The sequence below is a fragment of the Prinia subflava genome, chromosome 2 (genome assembly GCF_021018805.1).
Source record: "Prinia subflava isolate CZ2003 ecotype Zambia chromosome 2, Cam_Psub_1.2, whole genome shotgun sequence".
Taxonomy (NCBI): domain Eukaryota; kingdom Metazoa; phylum Chordata; class Aves; order Passeriformes; family Cisticolidae; genus Prinia; species Prinia subflava.
Genome location: NC_086248.1, coordinates 6,145,775 through 6,156,242, shown reverse-complemented (window position 1 = coordinate 6,156,242; position 10,468 = coordinate 6,145,775).

Here is a 10,468-nt window from a genome sequence, read left to right as displayed (position 1 = left end):
AATGGAAATTTCACAGCCTCCTGAGGTAAATTTTTCCTGAGGTTAATCAAAATTTTCAAAGAAAGAAACTTGATATCACACACCTCCTAAACAACTTACATCATTAGGTCAGAGAGTCACTTTCCTCCCAAATCCTTAATATCTGATATAAGTAGATCCTTTTGGGGAAGAAAAATATCAGGGATTCATTTCAATATTTTAGGGGTATAATTAGTGCAGACCAAATAATCTGCTGAATTCAGTTTTGATTAAAACCTTGTTAAGGTAAAATGGATTATGAACAGGGCTGTGTGCAATAAAGGGAAATTCAAGTGCCTTGAACAGGTAACACACATGGAGAAGGGTAGGAGAATATTGACTTGGCAAGATTGGGGCATCAAAAGTGCTTTTAATGACTCCAAAAATTTTCAGTTCACCACAATAATATACATTATGCATGAATTACAAGAGGTCTAAATACGGGAAGGTGAGAAGAAATCAATCAGATAAATTCTCAGGAACTTGAATTCAAAACCAAACATTATTTTTTTTTCTGGCGAATAGAAGACATTTAAGAAGCACTGAAAACAACTCAGTTTGGGATATTAAAATGAGGAACCATGTAAAGGTGAATGTTTGATAAACAACAACACAGACTTCCTGCTGCTTGGGCTTTAGGCCATGAACCCAACCTAACTGCAAAGCATCGTAGGCAGCAGCCCCACAACAAGATCTGATCACTGCAGAGTTCCTCAGGGGTGACAGCCAGCCCATCAGGAGGAAAAGGTCTGTGTTCCCACTGTACTCTCAGGGACCCCTCTGACACACCAGAATTTCCATAGAAATCTGTGTTCAAGCTCACCTTGATCATGAATTTCGTGGCACCCACCTCTGCTCTTGTCTGGGTCATATTTTCTTGCAATGTTTTTCCTGTGAACCCTGGGAGTGCCCTGATCAACACTGTGAACCTGCTACAGCAAAGTAACATGACAAAAATCTGGCTCTACCCCTCTCCTAACCTTGCAGGTGGAACCTGGCTGTCTTTGTAGACCTGAGCCAAAACAAAGCTTAAGAAAACAGAGGCAAACATTTCACAGGATCTGGAGAGGCTGTAAAGGTTTTATTGAATCTTTCTATGGTAGCGACAGCACAGCGTTTCACACTCCTGCTTCCCTCAGGCTGACTTGTGAAAAAAGCATGTGGCACTCAGATGTGGGAGCTACATAATCAGCAGAGGCTGTCCAGAAGAAAATGAAAAGCAGTCAGAGCCAAGCATCTGTTAGAGAGGGACAAAAAGTGGTCTCAGTAACCCAGCAAGTGGTGTTAATCAAGAAATCTGTACCCCAATTGTAGCACCACTGGAGAACAAGCTAAAGGAAAAGCCATGGAAACAAGAGCAGATGAGAAACAGCAAGGCAGTGCCAGATTGCAAGATACAGCACCTGAAATTGTGGTTTAGGCTCCTGGAACACTTTTCCACAGAATTTTCCTATTGCAGAGGAAACCCTGTGGCTCTGCTTCGACACCAGTTCCCATTTGTCCACTAAACAAACGTCCTGGAGGCACACAAACACCTGACTGCCCAGGGAGGGACAAGTGGCTTCCTGCTGGACCAGCACATGAAATCTCATCTGATCCTTCCTCATGTAAAACATAATGCTTGGAGTAACTAAATGCACAACTATTTTCCAGCTCATAAACTCAATTAGAGCGGCTTAGTCATCTACGTGCAGTCATGTAACGAGTCAGGGGCTGGGAATGCAACTTTCTCTCTCTGCTGGATTTCTCTCCTCTTGTTACAGGCTGACCCTGATGTCAAAATTGTCCTTTTGCTGCCTGTTTACTGTTGAGGAAGTTCAGCACTGCAAACTGGGGTGCAGGCAGGCACACACAGCAGGCATCTGCATCCAGCTCAGAAAAGAAACATCCTCCAAATGCATGCAAATACAAGGATTTGCTGATGCCTGATTCTCAGGTGAGTATTTCAATGTTATTTTATTATTAAATGAAGGGTTCTGCTAAATACAAAGAACTGCATTTTTTTGGTGCAAAGTGCCATCACAATTCTGTGCTGACCTACAGTTGCACAACTCCAAGCAGTTCCCTTCTGTCTGTGAGCAAAGTTTCTGCAAATACTTTCTCTCTTGTTGTAAGGGAATGTTTTGGGGTAGTAATTTTAATTTCTTAATTTTTTCTTCTTAATTTCTTTCTTTTATTTGTTTGAAATTAACCAATGTTCAGCATAAAATCAGTGCCAATCAGATAATCAGTATCAAATCAATCAATGTTTTAGGTTCCTGGTATTGCCCAAAGACACAAATGATCAGTTCTCTTCCAAATTCATTCTGTAACAAAGACAATGCCAGATTTAGGCAGAATTTCAGAATGACTGATGGAAACAGCAGTCCAAAAAGGACAGTATTTATCAGAATTACATTAGACTGGCCAGTCCTGTTACACCATGAAATCATGCCTGGAGACTCCAATGCCTTCAAGAGAGATGGAGGAGAGAAAAGGATAAATGACACCATGCAATAGCAAAACTTTCAGGAAATCTTTCTGAATTTCTTAGGTGCATTTCAGAAGGCTGCACCCTGATATTTTCATTCCTATGATAGGAAGAAGAAAAATAGAATAGCAATCAAAAGGATTCTCTGAGAAACTAAGTATGAGCAAAGACAACATGAAAATGGACCTAAATTAAGAATACAGTGAAAATAGGTAAGAGAAGCACCCTGGCATCTGTCTGTGTTTACCATTTTGCACCTGCATATCCTTGTGCATGTACCCACACTTTCAGCATCTTAGCAGAAAAGGAGAAAAAGGACTTACCTTATTAATGAACTCTGTATAGAGCATCCCCCCTAGAGCTCCACAGCTGTTTCTGTTTCAAACTCTGCACCACAGTGATCTGTAAAAGCATAAATCCACAGTGCTCTGGGTGTTTCGAGTTTTAGAGTTCAGGAGGGAGAGGGGAAAATCATTCTGTTCCTCAGCAGGAGCCGATCTCCCTCCTTCTCCCACTCCCCATGTCTGGATTTGTGCTGTTCCTCCCTCCCTCTCTCACTCTCCCGATGGTGCTGCTGTCCATCATCCATCTCACCCCACCAAACTCCCTCTCTGCAGCTCCCTGCCCCTCTGCCTGTGCCAGGCAGCTTCCCAAAGAGCAGGGACCCCCGAGGGGCCAGGCAGAGAAAGGGGCTAAGGCAGAGCCAGGCAGGTTTGTCACACCACAGGTCACACCCTGCTGGTCCCTCCTGCCAGCATCGCCCCCACCACAGCATGGAGGGTGATTTTAAACTTGAAGGAGCTTTTCCTCATCAAGTTATTCTTCTCTGGTAAGAGAGGAAAAAGCTCTGTAATACTCAAAGTTGCTTTCACAGAGGTAAAATAAAAGCTAAAATAAAAGCTTCTTTCAGCATTGCACTTCACTTCTCCTCACCAGCACCACCAGGCAGTTACAAGACTGGGCTGGATGGTAAAAAGATGTGTGTGTAAATCATCATCACTATCTCAAACACAGAAAAAATTTACATTAACTGGAGCCCTTTCAATCCCCACTGCAGCAAAATAAAATCTGAAGCCTGCAAGAGAAATTTGCAAAGATGAAATACAGGGATTGACTCTCGATTTTCTTTGCTGAGGAAGATTTCTGAGCCTGCACAGCTGAATCTCAGAGCTGGTTCTCTTTCATCAGCTCTGGTCAGGAATCACTTTCCTAGGTAACACAGCAAACTGAATCCAGTCCTGGATACAGAGAAAATATTGCAGCAAACATTTTTAGATGCTTTGTAATTCTACATTTACCCTATCACCTTTTCTGGCAGGGACTAGGAATTAAGAGGCTGCAGAAGTCACTGGAAGATTTTAATAAATGACTACACTTGACATTTTAGTATTAAAGATAAATAGAGATGATGACAATCTTTTGGTTTCATTTTAAAAAAAATTGTCATGATCATAGTTGTCTTTCTATGCTTGCCAAAGGTGGAAGAATTGTGTTCTAGCAGTAAAAGACAAAAAAAAAGGATTCTCTCCTAAAGTGGTAAAAGTAGATAAGAAGCAGCAAATGATTTACAGAAATATTGAGATTCCTCTGAGCCAGGGCAGAGTCTCACAGTAAGGCTGGATACCCCTCTCTGATGGTTACATAAAAAAGAAAAGCAGCTTGTTTTCTCATTTCCTTATGAAAGAACTGGGAGTAACCCAGTTTCTGAATCCAGACTGGCTCCACTCTGCTCACCCTTCCTTGGCACACTCAGGTCCCTCAGCCAAAAGCACTGCATGCAAAGGGAGGAGGCATGGAACTCCAGAAAGGGACTTTCTGACACCCCAAATCCAGGCTGCACCAGCACAGACCCTGTGTGGCAAATGATTGAGGCCAGCTCACTGCAGGATACACAGGAACACAGAGCTTTATGCTCAGTTGGTTTGGGGCTGCTCTGCAGAACACATTCATCAATAATCCCATGCTTTATTCAGCAGGTGAAGAACCCTGGCAGAGAAAGGTGAAAAGTGCATGATTTTCCAAAGAGGAAATTCACTCTAGGAAACAACTTCAGTCTTCCAAGCTGTCAGTGTGTGCCAAAACAGCTGCAGACACCAGGAAAGCTCCTGGGATGTGGAGCTCTGAGGCCCCCAAAACCACCCCTGTGCTGCTGCCCCACAAGCCTTGGGAAGAGCCCAGGCAAGTGCCTGATTTGTAGGTGTGAGTGCTGAGGACAGGGGACACCTGGTGTCCTTTCACCTCCAGTTCTTCACACCAACATGGAGCAGAGCAATAAACATCAGTATTGAGTGAGGGTTAGAGAGAGCAGAGTAACTCAGGATGGCCAGGACTTGGAAAGGGCACAGAAAACTGGAAAAGAAGGAAAAGGTGGGTGCAATTTAGAGCATCATCCAGAGCCCTTGGCACTAGGACATAGCAAGAACATGTTTTTTCTCCAAACATTAATTTCTTTAAAGAGGACTTTTATAGTTGGTACATACCCAAAAAGCAGTAGATGTGAAATATAAATCAAAGTCCTTCTGGGGCATGTCAGTTATCTCCAGGAAAGAGGTTGCAGAAATCATGGCTAACTCATGAAAGCTGGCAATGAGAGGAAATTGAGTTTATTCCCCAGTTTATTGCAGTGGTGACATTGTCATTGTTGGTAACAGATCCTGTCCTCAGCTCCCATCTTAACCAGTCTTGCCTTGCTTTCCTTGCTCAAGCAGCAAAGTAGACAGGGCACTAAAATCCTAACAGCAAAATAAGAAAAGAGGTGAGAGGGTTATTTTTTTAATCACAGTCCTTGTCCAGTAGCTTTAAATCTTGGACTTGCTCATATTTGGTAAGTTTCAGTCCTACTACCTATGGCAAAATCCCAGAAAAAACCACATGTGAGTGAAATCCTGGCACAGTGAGAGTTCATAGATGGCTGGGAAAGAAGCTCACTAACAAAAATAGTCTAAAAATAGCCCCAGGCAAACCGCAAAACTGAGGAATTTTAGAAGATTTTGATTGTGCCAGGCCAGGCTGAGGATGTAGTTGAATGTTGTAAGCTGTCTCATGAGCTAGTTCAGGCTTAGTGAAGATGTGGGACTCAAAGATTCAAGTTGTAGAACAATTTTTTCAGGAATCTCAGAGGAAGAAAACTCCACAGTTTGGAAAATGTTCCTCTGGCTGAAGAAAACTAAGAAACTGCTAGTCCCCCCAAGCTTGACTGAACATAAGTGGCATGTACTATGAGAAACAGAGAAATAAAAACCAATACTGAACATGCTTGCAAGGACAGAAAACTGAATACTTTATTGATTTTTTAGAAAAAAAAATGTACAGGAAAAAAGAAAGCTACAGGGAAAAATATCCTTCAGCCTACCAGTTCATTCATTCAATTTTCTTTCTATTTTTAAAGCAGCTTTTTCAAAAAAAATATTGATTTAATGCAACAGCAAATGAAGAATGAATGAGAATGGCAGCATTTCCACTGCTGATACAGCACAGCACTGCAAGGTGTTTTTTTAGCACCCACCATGAACTCCATGCTCACTGCACAGCTCTGTGGGATAACCCTGGTGCAGCTCAAAGAACACCAGAGCAGAGCAAACGTGGTCATGTGCCAAGGGCAGGGTGTCTGAAATGTTCAGTGCATTTACTCACATGGTTATTAAAAAAATAATGATTGTGGCTTGATGTTTAATGTCACACTGATCAGCTGAGATAAAAATTAACTCCCTGCTCTGCTGACACGATTTCATCCTTGACTACAAGAAATGGAACCAAGGAAAAGGATTTGAGTGCAAGGGCTTCATCCGTCTGGATGTGTCCAAGGAAACTGCTCCTGTTCCAATTCTTGTGTGAGAAATAGGTGCCAGGACTCATTAGAGGGCCAGGCTGTGCAAATCTCCCAGCCATACACTGCAATGACACAGTCAATTAACAGCATCCCTGTGCAAAGCCTGAGGCACAGAGGAGCTCCTGAGGTGGTGCCATCCTCTCTCCTGGGGGCTCATCCTCTGTGTGCCAGAGCATGTCAGCTGAGCCCTGGACTCTGCTGGATTAGTCTCACTCCATTGTGAAGGATATTTTAAATACCTCTGCTGTGACAGGGTTTGCCAAGTGGAGCAATTGTGCTCACGCCCAGGTCCTCCCTGTTGGAATGGCACTGGAGGAGCTCCCCCTCTAAACCTTCTCCACAGTGCTCCACCCTCTGGAAGGGAGACACCTTGCTCAGTAACATGTAGGGTAATAAGAACCAAAATAAAATCTCAAAACACTTTTCCCCCACCTCTCCCTTTTTCCAGGGCTCAGCTTCACCCTGGATTTTCTGGCCCTCCTTCTCTCAGCAGGGGGACAGCGAGGTGAGCTGTGCTCAGCTCATCACATGGTGCTCCTGTTGCTCCTTCCTCCTCAGACAGAGGACTCCTCACCCTCTTCCCATGCTCCAGTGAGGGCTTCCTCTCCCAGGAGACAGATCAGGTCTAGGATAAAGTGTTTCTGAGTCCTTCCCACAAGCTGGAGTTCTGCATGAACTGCTCCAGTGTGGGTGCCTCCCATGGGCTGCAGTCCCTCAGGAACAGGCTGCTCCAGAGGGGTCTGCTGTGGGCTCACAAACCCTGCCAGAAATCCTGCCAGAAGCTCCAGCCTGGGCTCCTCTGCATGGGGCTGCCTGTCCTGCCAGGACCCTGCTCCAGCACAGGTTTCCTGCAGGGTCACAGCCTCCTCTGGCCATCCCCGGCTCTGCTGTGGCCCCTCCACGGCTGCAGGGGGATCTCTGCTCCCCATGGACCCCCACGGGCTCTCCATGGTCCTCACCAGGGGCTGCAGGGGAATCTCAGCTCCAGAGCCTGGAGCAGCTCCTGCCCCTCCTCCTGCACTGACCTTGGTGTCTGCAGAGCTCTTCCTCTCACACATCCTCACTCCAACAGGGAGGCTTTTTATTTCCTCAAATGTGTAATCACAGGGGCCATTTCATCTCACTAACAATGAAGAGCTGAAGTAGTCAAGTGAATTGCCCTCTAAAAATGCCAAGTTTTCTAGAAGTGGAGATGTAGGCCTAAAATTAGTCCTGACTTTAACTTTTCCTCACACATCCCTCCAAACACCTTGCACCAACCTCCACTGCAGACATAGGCACTGTCTCCTTTAGCACGCCTGCATGGAGCAGTGTATTTCTCTTACTAAGGCATATAAAATCTGTGTGATCAATCAAGCCACTAATTCTGTCCTCTGGGTGTACAGAACTTGCCAAAGATAACTTCAAACTAGGCCACCTGCTGACAGCTCTCCCAGGCCATCTGGGTACATCTCACTTCAGAAAAGGCCTCTCTCCAGCAGTGAGGACACCTTGGGATGCTCTGCCTCCAGCCAGCCCGCTGAGAGGAGGGACAGGGATGGCACAGAGCAAAGAAACAGCCAAAAAAGTGCAGGTGAACAGAATTCCAGAGTTTATCCTATGCCATATGAAGATCATTTATGTGCAGGCTAAAATCCATCCCACCTAATGGGAGTTGGTGAAATGTGAAACATCAAAATTTAAATATCTGTCAGCTTTTTATCATTAAGCATGAGAAAGGAAAAAAAAAAACAAAAACAAAACCAGAAAATCTACTTTTATCATGGAATCATTCGAAAGAGCAGCAAATCCCTTCTTTGACAGCAAATCCCTTCCCTGTCCATATTTATCTGGTGGTATCTGGACACATCTCTGAAGAGATGTGCTTGGGCTTGTACCTGCTGTTCCTACAGCTGCAAACTTCCCTGCTATTTGTGTAAGTTTTGATAAACTAATCCAACTTATGCCAGTCGGTTTAGGAAGTGGCTGTGATAAGATCCCAAAACCATTTCTCCTTACTAGGAGAAATAAGACTCTGCTTGTGCAGTCACCGCTGCTCCAACACAATCCTTTAGAGATAATAATGATTTTAACTTTGTGGTTCTCATTTCACTCCTGTTTAATCAGTTTCTGGACACACTGGCAGCCTGGTCTGAGTACACCTTTTTGAGTCAACAGCAGAGAGAATTGAGACTGTCTTGGGATCACATCCTAAAAAAAAATAAATCATTTGCAGAACCTGGCAGAAAGTGTAAAATTAATCAGGTTTGGGGTTTTCTGTTGGGTTATTTGGGGTTCTGTGTGTTTATTTATTTATTTATTTATTTATTTATAAAAAATGCAATCTGAAAAATTTCTTCACCAGAAGGGTTGTCAAGCACCAGACTTCCCAGGGAAGTGATGGAATCCCCATCCCTGGAGGATATAGTGATTTAATAGAAGTGTAGATGTAGCATAGAGGGACCTGGTTCAGTGGTAGGTTGCAGGTCTGGGTTAATGGTTGGACCTGATGACATTCAGAGTCTTTCCCACCCAAATGATTCAGTGATTCCATGAAAAGTTGAATTTTTTTGATGTACTCCATATCCTTGAAGCAATGTTGTATCTTTTCTTATGGCTCCAGGCTTCTTTCAGCTCCATTCTCCTGGGGGAAAGAGAGTAAAGAAACAGACAGAATATTTTTTATCCACCTCTCTTGACTCATGGCCTATTATACAGGTTTATTTAAAAGCAAAATTTGGTGCTACCTGATTCCCAGGCTGTCACATGAGTCTCCCCTGGAGTCACAGGTTTATTCACCACAATGAAGTTTGATTGTTGCCTGCATGACCTCCAACAAGGAGCAGGGATCAAGGAACTGCAGCATCACATCAGGCACTTTAACACAAGGATGACTCAGCTGAGGCCACCAGCTGAGATGTCCAATGACAACTACATGTGTAAATTGTATTTTCAAGTCTTTCTTTACTCTGGGTACACTTCGGGCACTGCAAACAAGAGAAAACACAAACTCTATTCTATAAAACAAAATGAGAAAAGAAGAGAAGAGGGAGATTCGAGGAGAGGAGATTCGAGGAGAGGAGATTCGAGGAGAGGAGATTCGAGGAGAGGGGAGGGGAGGAGAGGGGAGTTCGAGGAGAGGAGAGGAGAGGAGAGGAGAGGAGAGGAGAGGAGAGGAGAGGAGAGGAGAGGAGAGGAGAGGAGAGGAGAGGAGAGGAGAGGAGAGGAGAGGAGAGGAGAGGAGATTCGAGGAGAGGAGAGAGGAGAGGAGAGGAGAGGAGAGGAGAGGAGAGGAGAGGAGAGGAGAGGGAGAGGAGAGGAGAGGAGAGGAGAGGAGAGGAGAGGAGAGGAGAGAGGAGAGGAGAGGAGAGGAGAGGAGAGGAGAGGAGAGGGAGAGGAGAGGAGAGGAGAGGAGAGGAGAGGAGAGGAGAGGAGAGGAGAGGAGAGGAGAGGAGAGGAGAGGAGAGGAGAGGAGAGGAGAGGAGAGGAGAGGAGAGGAGATTCGAGGAGATTCGAGGGAGAGGAGAAGAGAAGAGAAGAGAAGAGAAGAGAAGAAGAGAAGAAGAGAAGAAGAGAGAAGAGAAGAGAAGAGAAGAGAAGAGAAGAGAAGAGAGAAAGAGAAGAGAAGAGAAGAGAAGAGAAGAGAAGAGCAAGAGAGAGAAAGAGAAGAGAAGAGAAGAGAAGAAGAGAAGAGAAGAGAAGAGAAGAGAAGAGAAGAGAAGAGAAGAGAGAAGAGAGAAAGAGAAGAGAAGAGAAGAAAGAGAAGAGAAGAGAAGAGAAGAGAAGAGAAGAGAAGAGAAGAGAAGAGAAGAGAAGAGAAGAGAAGAGAAGAGAAGAGAAGAGAAGAGAAGAGAAGAGAAGAGAAGAGAAGAGAAGAGAAGAGAAGAGAGAGAGAAGAGAAGAGAAGAGAAGAGAAGAGAAGAGAAGAGAGAGAAGAGAAGAGAAGAGAAGAGAAGAGAAGAGAAGAAGAGAAGAGAAGAGAAGAGAAGAGAAGAGAGAAGAGAAGAGAAGAGAAGATTGCAAAAGAGAGGAAAAGGAAAATAAATTAAGAATATGCAGCAACAGCAGTAGAAAGTAGGGGGTAAAAAAAGAAACATTTTCAAAACTGGTAAAAGCAAGAGAGAAGTCTTGAAGTAAAATGGGTTGGAAGATGAAAGAGGCTCAAAGGATAA